The 10,249-nt window shown below is 34.6% G+C and overlaps 1 long non-coding RNA gene across 1 annotated transcript; it reads right to left on the bottom strand.

Moving 5' to 3' along the window:
- Nucleotides 1-8,765: 8,765 nt before the first annotated feature.
- On the bottom strand, nucleotides 8,766-9,912 carry LOC148742037 (uncharacterized). Its single transcript, XR_015988585.1, has 2 exons — nucleotides 9,630-9,912; nucleotides 8,766-9,114 (listed from the first exon to the last, which is right to left on the bottom strand). It is a non-coding gene; the product is annotated as an uncharacterized LOC148742037 (long non-coding RNA).
- Between the last annotated feature and the right edge of the window lie 337 nt (nucleotides 9,913-10,249).

Raw genomic sequence — 10,249 nt, 5'->3', positions numbered from 1 at the left:
CAGGGTTTTTTTTTATTACTCGTCTGAAACCAAAATTCCTTCAACAACAAGATTGCATATTACTAATAAACTTGATCTGTTTAAAATTTACCTGTCTCAAAATATTTCTTGGTTTAAGAAGACTTTAGAATGTTTACTGGATCAAAGAACAGCTGCCCTATATTGACACATTACCGACGGGATACCAACAATCAGCCGATGAACGGCCGAAAGTCAGCCGATAGCCGATCGACACTTTAATTTCCTCAGAGACCTGTTCCCGCAAGTCTTACAATAAAAGAGGTGTAATAGAAATTACGTGTTTCCTTTCTCTGATAGCGATTTCAGCTCGATTCAATACCTGCGAAAAAACAATCGGTCGCTACTGCCAACAGCCTGCCACGAAGCCGGCCTCGCATATGCAAGGTCTGAAGCCGATGCAAATGGTAGTGTCTCCTTTGTTCCTGTAAACATAGAGCTACTGATTTCGTAAAATTTACATAAGAAATAAAAGTAATGAAAAAAATTCAATATCAAAAGCTGCAGACGAGGAAGGAAAGAGTTCCTGAATTCTCTTACACCAGGATACACTGCACTTATGATTCCAGATTAGTTAGACAACAAAATAAGCTGTAACCAGCTTAATATATCCTTGGCATGCCTCATCGAAGTTACTCATAGACAGAATCCCCTCCTCCCCCTCCCCCTTCCTTTCGCTTAATGTTTACAAGGAAGCCATAGACAGTAACTACGTAATCGTTCCCGGGAATGTTAAAACCGATCTGGTTTCATCGAACAAGTTTTATTACCTAGGGAAAAGAAGGAGGAAAAAGGGAGCCCGGCCCCACCCCTCCTTTGTTGCAAGCCGTCTGCATCATGGGTAGCCTCGATCCGATGCATTGGGTGAGAGCCATATATTGACGGGTAGTTTGGCATGAATTTTGTCTTTGAAAAAGACTTCATAAAAGAAGTAAATTGGTATTTCTTTCTGGTAGGAGAGGATCCTTTTGCGTCCCCATTTCTCGGCATCCCTTCCCACAAACATTTTCACTAGCATGATTTTAAGCAAGACGTTTACAGCAGGTGTACTCTTATTTGCCTTTAATTCTCTCAACTAAATCAACACTGTGGAAAAAAATTTTAAAAAAAGAAGTTGTCATGAGCAAAAGTAGTTTATTTTCATTTTGGTGTTCAAACGAATGACAGCAGACGCTACAAAGTTCAATTTTTATCTGTGCAAGCTGTTTTAGAACGCAGAGCCGTCACTATTTGACTCATTAATAAACATTGTCCAAACTTAAATGACGCAATAAGGTATTTTGCCATGTTTGCCAGCAAAACTATGCGACGCATTGTCCAGTGATTGGTTGCAGCCTTGTAATCGATATTCATGGCTTGTAAAATTTTCTCAGTTTAAACATTTCGTGTTCGAGTGAAGACGTACTTGGAAAGGGAAGAGGAAAGCCGATGCTTTTTTGAGTATTTATCCTTCAGATGGACAATAAAAATGGTTAGTATTTTGTTTCCCTATACTCAAGAAAATATATCCCAGAAAATAGGCAATAAGAAGCCATAACAGAGATAGCTTCAGAGAGCACGCGGCACGTTTGCCAGTCTATCTGTCGTGTTGTTTCAAAATTTTCCATAGCACCTTCGTAAAGCTCAATTAAGAGCATTTCCATGGTTTTTTTTTTTTTTTTTTTTTTGCTTGCTTGTGCTACAAATTCAATAAATAAGGTCTCTAATGCAAGAAGGAAAGATGGAAAATACAAGTTAATCTTCATTCTAATTCTGCAAGCAGGTCTTTATTAGAGCATGATTGATTGAACGGACCGCCATTGTAATGCATAGTTCTGTGCCCACATATCATCATGTTTCTAAAACTGCTTTCAATTGTTTTGTTTACAGAAGAAAGAGAAGAAAAGATGAAAACTCAAGGAGATATCTACAAAGAAGACAAACTGGAAAACTTGACAAGCACAAGGGAATAGTACATCTAAAGATAAGATTTAAAGCTTAATTTGATGGAAATAACACTGAGCGACCTCTGTGTCACATTGCAATTTCAATGTACAGTTGTTTTAGCATTCGCAATAATTTTCTCGGCTTTTATTTGGAACAAAATAGTTGGAATTCAAAAGTTGAGCAGCATCAACAAACAGAACATATCAGCTTGACAACACCATTTGGGTCCTTTTGTTTGAATTTGACGGACATGGATTTCGTCGCTAAAGATAGATAGATACTTTATTTGGCACAGAATCCATAAAGCTAAGTCACATATTTACAATGAAGTTGTGCATAAATTCACTTCTCTTTTCTTCCATTGACAATCTGTCGGTGTAAAGATTTTGATGCGATCGCTCAGTGTTGTAGGTCAGCAGTAATTGTCTTAGGTGGCACTGAAAACTTTTCTAGAATCAAACGTTTCGTTTTAAGTTTGCCTGTGACGTAAAATACAAGTATTCCCATTCGGGACAAGATACCGGCGAACCACAGCCCTCTTCAGAACAGAGTGGAGACCTAATTTCACTACACACGAAGTAAACAGGTAAAATAAAACCTTGTTATCACTTCTTTGTGTTTGTTAAATATTTCAGTGCCACCTGAAAGATTATTGAGAGCGATTTCCTAAGCAGCTTTAAGTAATGTCTGGTTTAAAGAGAGTTTCCAAAGTTTTTCTGACTTAATTAATTTTACTTGTATCTACGAATTTTCGGAAACGTTCGTAAAACTTTTGAAAAATCTTCTTTATGTTTAAATTACCCAAAGGTCTAAGAAAATTAAAATTATCAAATAAACTTACGCAGAAACGACTTAAAAACTGACGCGACTATACCTTGAGCCGGAATATCTCCTCTTACTCCATAATTTAGACTAAAACCAGTTTACCGTCGATGACTGTGACGCCGTGACGTAGACAGACTTATCTCGAACCAATGAAGGTTAACAGCAGAAGTCGACTTGCTTTCATTCTATACAGGTCTACACTTAGCTTCGTCATACAACAGTTACTTGACTCGAGACAAACAACAAGCACTGGGAGAAATAAAAGACAACGAGGGCATTTGCCATACTAACAAACGACAAAGGATGTGTTACTGTTGATATAAGCAAAACAATACTTGTAAAAAAATAAATAAATAAAAAAAAAGAAACGTAACACGCAGCAACCATGCTACTCGCTCGCAATAAAGGACTCTTCAACTGACTAAGCTGTTCGGTACAGCCACTAAGACTTTCCGATGTGCAAATGCACTAACAATTGACAATGTACTACCCTACCGTTACGACAGATGACGTAACAGGATAACTGACCTAAAATAGGACATACAGAAAAGAATAACTGTCGGAAACGTTTGAAAATTTCTCTCATTCAACAAAACTTGACTACGACATAAAGGCAAAAAAAATCGCAATTTTCAATATTCTTCCTGATTCCTCTCACTATTAGATTAAATATGAGTAGTCTTCTGAAATTAAGTCGAAACAAGCACATGGCAGTTTTTTTTTTTTTTTTGTTTACTTTAAATATAACAAATCTTGCGTGACCGGAATAAACAAGCGCGCGGAAAAATAGTCTTTGCATTTGCTCACGTTAACAGCGTACACCCATGGGAAAATAGGGGACGCTAAATTGACCAATCAGAGCGCGCGCTTTACTTTGGTTATGTTATAATCAACAAATGGTAAACACCACAGCGTACACTATTGAGTTATGGATGCACGCGGGAGGTTGCTAAGCACGAAAGAAGCGTAAGAGTCGCTCGAGGCGATAGCCGAGAGCGACTCTAGCTTCTTGAGTGCTTAGCAAACCTCCCAAGTGCATCCATAACTCGATAGTGTACGCTGTGGTGTTTACCATTTGTTTTATAACATAACATTGATACATTGTAGCTAAAGAGTTCCCTTTTATTTAACAAATCTTACGCGACCAGAAAAAACAAGCGCGCGCGGAAAAATAGTCTTTGCATTTGCTCACGTCAGCAGCGAACACCCATGGGAAAATGGGGGACGCAAAATTGACCAATCAGAGCGCGCGCTTTACTTTGGTTATGTTATAAAAACATCTTACGTCATAGCTGATCAGGCACTGAAACTGTGCGAGACTTGTATAGCGAGGACCAATGATTCTTCAAGACCAGACATTACTTTTATATCTAGCTAATACCAGTAGTTATTGTTATATAAGAAAAGAAAAACAGTGCATTTTTAATGTGAATATCTCTCAAAGCAAATATTCAAATTAAGAATTTCGAAATTCAAAACGAACGTCGGTCATTTACATATTTATTTCACGTGGCAATTTTTTTTTTTATGAAAGTTCTTTTGAGGAACAGTGAAGATTTTAATTCTCTTCAATTGTCTGTCATTCCTGGAAAAAACGAAAATTGAAATGAAATAATTTCAAAAACAAAACCGACATCAGGTGTTAAGGAAAAATTTACATATTTAGTTCTCGTGCAACGTTTAAGATGAATATATTTTCATTGTGAAATTTGACGAAAGTTCACAGCGAAAATTACAAAAAATTCTTTTAAATTCTTTTCCTAAAAATAGTTGTCCATTAATTACTCGAAATACTTACGTCGAAAGGAAAATTGAACTTATTGCTCATGTATTGAAACAACGCAAGTCTTAGCCAGCACCAAGACATCACGAAAAATCTACATATTTACTTCACGTGCGGAGATTGTTGTGCAAATTCTTTTTATGAAAAAAAGTTGGAAGAGAGTAAATATTGCTTTCATTTTCATAATACCATTTCGAAGAATGTCCTTAAGATTTTCATAAAGAAAACGGAACTTAATTTTTGGGGAAAAATTTTAATCCAATTGATTCGGTAACACAAGATGTTTTTGCACTGTTTCTTAACTTGTCTTTGTAGCATATACTCTGGATTTTATACGTCTAATAACATGGCAGGTTGTATTTTTTTTTACAACACAAGACACAATAAACTGTTTCGGCACATAAATTATCCAATGTATTTGTCAACTTAACAAAAAAGATCTCGGGAAAACTGAAACCAATTTGAAAATTTTTGGACACAAAACATTTTCATTTCAAAATCTGCCATGTTTAAAGTATGTAGTAGTTAAACTTGTATTTTTGCAGCATCTCGTACCAGAAACTTGCAGAAAAGGAGGATTGAACGGGCAATTGGCAAAAATCTTTGCAGGGCCAGAAAAATTAAAAATTCTACTCAGTTTCTGTAAGAGATGCTGCTAAATTTCAAAAATAGTTCTGTTCGATTTTTGCCAAAAATATTGCTAGGGTAAACTCTGTGCAAATTGGTCCAAATTTTCCCGCCAAAAGTCTTGGTATATAGACGAAAAATTGTTTGACACCTTTTTACTTAAAAGAAAAACGATTGTTGTATATTGAATTGCTTTATCAGAGACACAATAAAGACAACAAAGAACTGAATACTTTTATGAGTCTGTATTAGAAAAAAATATACAAGTAACTTTTATTGGTAATAAAATTCACCTGGAAAAATGTTTAAAAAAATACGGCGCATGCGTATTTTGGGCGCCCGTATTTTTCTAAGTTTTTTGGCGGGAAAATTGGAGCATTTTGAACAGCCAATACTTATAGAGCAAATTAAACTAAAAAAACGGCGCATGCGTATTTTAAGCGCCAGTATTTAAGTTTTTTGGCGGGAAAATAATTGAAAATTTTTGATAGGACTTGATAGACAAAATTTTCACAAAAAATTGAGTTTGGTTTTTTAAGAAGATATCAAATTTAGAATATCGAACAAAAAAATGACTGTAAACAATTTAATCCTAAGAAAGCTTTGCCAAAAAAACTTTAATTTAGTGAAGCTGCTTTAAGCACTGCAATTACTTTGAGAACAACCGAATTTTTTTCCTATTCGTGGTAGAATTTCCCAAATATCTTTGTATCCCCTTAAAATTGTTTTTTTGTTTTTTTCGCTTCTGGTCTAGGCTACAGATCATTGTTTGATCATTCCATGACATTTACGGATAGACTACTTTACAAAACATTTTATCAACTGGACTTATCTCGGAAAACACTTCAGAAAACTACTAGAAATTTTCCGTTTGGAATTGCAGTGCGACTTAAAGCTCTCCACATTAGTTAGATTACTTATCAGGAACACTCGGAAAAGGTATTCGAAAAAAAGAATTAAAAAAATGACAACAAAGCTAACAAAGTTCCAGCTTAGGTACGCACAAAATGGCCCGCTTGATTCATAATATATTTGCAAGCAATATTTTCATTGAAATTTTAAGTCATTTAATAGCACCAAACAATATGATTTTACGTTCTGAAAATTTATCTTGAAATAATCTTTGCTCCCTTCTTACTTTTCGTTGAAAAAAATCTTAATACAGGAGATATGTTATGAGACGATTCTCCTTGAGTGGTAGGAACATAGGTAAAAGTAAAATTATTGAATCTATTTGTGTTTTCTTTTTTCAAGTTATCTCTTGTAATGTTTTCCAGAAGAAATCTTAACTCCAAAGATATGTTGCAACATAACCTTGAAACTAATTTACAAGTATATATCAAATGAACGTGCTTCTTTAAATCATCTCTCCTTTTAATGTCTGCCTGAATAAATCATGACTCATATGCAAAGAGCAACAGATAAAGTAAGAAGAAAAACTGAGCTACTGTTTGAATCGAAAAAAGACTTGAAATTATGAAAATTGATTCAAACGAAATCACGCTTCCTTAAAAATCGAAGGCCTTTTCAGTTTTCGCAGAAGAAATCCAAAACCTAGCTACGGAGATAATTTAAAAAAAAAACGATTCCTTTTGAATGGAGAAAAACAAGACTTGAAAAAAAAACTAGAGGCGACTTACAATGTGATTCTTTTTAAAATTACAATTCGTTCTGTTTTCCTGACAAAAGATACTTGAATTAAGACAAATGTATTTTCGATTCCTATAAGATTTGAAGCCTTATCGATTTCCCTAAAAAATATCTCATAAAATCTTAGATCTGTTTGAAACGATACTACTCGAAGGGTATGAAAAAAGGCCTTAATTACAAAAATAAAGATGAACACCAGTGTAATTGTACTCTTTTGAAATAACCTTTCGCAACGTTTTCCGGAAGAAATTTGTATTTACATTCAGCGGAACTAAACTGTAAGTTGTGGTGACAGACAGCTTTCTATCGGTGTGTAGGAGTCGTGAATTTAGGTAGGAATAAAATTCCTAAGAGCCTATCAATTTAGAGGCCTTTAAATTTTTCACTGAAGAAAACTTGCATTGCAGTTGTTAATAAACTACATCCCTACAATAAGAAAAAATCAACTTTGAAACGTAAATGCCAAGCAGTTATACATGCAATTGCATATCTTTGAATTATAATTAATTAATATAATAATAATTCAACATTTATATAGCGCAAACTACTATATAGATAATCAGTCGCGCTTTACAATCAGTTAAGGTGAGATCGGACGTCAGAATTCATCAGGCGCAATATGCAGCCACTTCAGTCTATGTATTGATCTCACCTTCCCTTCCCAATTCACCCTTGATTAGACACTACACAAAGATAGACCACAACACCGGGCACGTACGTAAACATTATATCTCTCGTTATAATGTTTACCTGAAAAACTTTACTTCATCGGCGAGGAGCAACAAAAAATTAAATTTCTACAAATTGAATAAACGAAATCGAGCTTCGTTTTAAATCAGAGGCCCCATTTGATTAGTCGAATAAATCCAAACAATAAGAATATGTTGCAAAACGATATTTCTTGAGTATAAAAAATAAACCCTAAAAATATTGAATTTCTGTAATTGAAAAGAACGAAATTGCGCTTTCCTCAAAATCGAAGGCCTATTTAGTTTTCGAAGAAGATAGCAAAATTCTAAAGACCCTATTGAACAGTAAATATTGAATCGATAAACACGACCTCAACATAGATTTAGAAGAAAACAAAAATTGTAATTTGATTCCCAAAGTTATGCCTCGTTATGTTCTATTGAAGAAAGTAAAGGTAAAGAATACTCCCATGAAAATAGAGGCCTTCTTAGTTTCCGAGCAGTTATATTTTCAAGAGAAATTAAATTTCTCGGAGCCTATGAAATCGGAGGCCGTTTTCAGTTTTCGCGTAAGAAATCTAATACTGCAGATATCGTACTTACAAAACGATATTCCATAGAAACAGAACTGCAAAAATGTATCTTACAACCAATTTAGAATCAAATATAAAAATAGTTGTGTTTCTTCAAATTGTGTCGTTAAGTCTACCCGACAAATCAAAATTCCAAGTTGCTGGGCAACAGAAAAATTTAGCCATTTCTGGAATCAACAAAAAGAATTTGCGCTTCCAATAAAATTGAAGGCCTTTTAAGCATCCTTCGAAGAAATTTAAACGCTAGAGATGAGCTATACATCGATACTTTTTTAATCGGAAAACAAATGTTAAAACAAATTTAGAAGCAAATATATACGTAATTGTGCTTTAGATAAATCTATTTCACCGTGTTATCCTGAAGAGGTCAAAATTCCTAAGAGCACAAATAAAAATTACGAAACAAATTCAAAAGTAATCAGAAATGTAATTGAGTTTTTTAAATCATCTTTCCGTATTTTCCCTGAGAAATCAAAATTCCTAAAATCCACAGAAAATCCAGAGCTTCTTATTGAACTGAGGCAAAGGAATTTTCACTTCTGAAAAAATTGGAAGTTTTTTCACGTTCCCGCTGAAGAAAGTACAAGTTATATGTAATAAAATGATATTTCTCTAATCGGAAAAAAAAAAAAAAGATCTTAAAAAAAAAAAAACTTTAGACACCAACCATGTATTGTAATTGGATTCGTAAAACTATTCATATCCCTCGTTATTTTTCCTGAGTTGACAAATCAAAAGTCCAAGAAGCGACAGAAAGTTCGAAGAAAGTTCTTAGATTGATATATTCGAACTAGAGATTAAAGCGCCCTAGATTTTGTTTATCGGGTGCTCCTGAAGACTTCTGGGACTTACAATCTTCATTCAAAAATGCTGCCAAGTTTAAAAGTTAAAGTTACTTCCGCTTATCCGTCTCCTTCAGCTTGAACTTGTGCTTTAGTGTGATTATCAATCGTCCTCGATCCTTTTGCTTTCCTTGTTTTGAAATCGCTGTTTCCTTCCTCGTCTATGAATAAACAAGCAAACAAAAACATAAAAAAACTCCTACGACTTGACCAGTAGATATACTTAAAAGGCAAGGAAAAATAGCAGAAAAAAGTGTTTAAGTGTCAAAGGAAGATGTAATAATAAAGCTAAAAGGTACTCAAATTAGAAAATCAGTTGTGAAAAACCGCCATATTGTTTGGAACAAGTCACGTCAATAGATTAATATTCAAATAATAATAATAATAATAATAATAATAACGAATTTTTATACAGGATTGAAAACCCATCAGTGTGTAACACTGTTGTCCTTGGGGTTCCCTTTTCGTTCCGAAAAGAAGTTTGTCTTCATTTTTTCGAAGCTCTACGAGTGGAAATTTATAAAAAAAAAATTTTGGCAGAAAATTGAAGATTTTAACAAAACATAAGTCCTTAGAGAAGCAAACGTCATCTTCCCAAACACACGACTGATTGACAAAACCACCGCAGGACCGTTCTAACTTATATTTCAGAGGAAAAAATCGTTAAACTACTCACCAGAAAGTCGCCAAAGCTTGTTAACATTTCTTGAATCCTGTAGATGTCTTAAGGATTTGATTTGTTTTCTCTAAAAGTGAAAATTCGTCTACAAGAAGAACGCCACCAAACACGCCCGCCATGAACAACGTGGTCTTTTTCTTTATGAATATTTAGATTTCAAGTTGAAATCTCCACGGACAAAACGTCATAATGTTTTGCATACTTTTGCATAAGATACCGAAAAAGGAGGGATGAAAATGATATGAATGACTCTTATAGGACATTTTCTGGACATTTCGTTAACGGTAGCAAAACTTAGGAAGAAAATCTGATATAAAGCTTCAAGGGCTCATAGTTTTTCTCCGGTTAAGATTTGTTTACCGCCTGAAGAAAAAACTATTTCCTTTCTTCGAACCCTACCTCCCTCATCCAAAACTTAGCCATATTACCGGTCAACTGGTCATTGGTCAACTGGTCATCTTTCGCCTGAGGGCTGGGGGGTTTGAGGATACCGGTTGTGTTTAATATAATCCACGTGATCCTCCTTTCGAACTCTTTAATCTTATTATCACCCTGACATGCAGTTTTTAATGGTCCCCCCTCCCTTTATACTCTGTGGAGACGAGTGATCACTCTCC

The sequence above is a fragment of the Stylophora pistillata genome, chromosome 1 (assembly GCF_964205215.1).
Source record: "Stylophora pistillata chromosome 1, jaStyPist1.2, whole genome shotgun sequence".
Taxonomy (NCBI): Eukaryota; Metazoa; Cnidaria; class Anthozoa; order Scleractinia; family Pocilloporidae; genus Stylophora; species Stylophora pistillata.
Note: the sequence above shows the minus strand (reverse complement) of the source record. Positions and strands in the feature narration are given on the sequence as shown.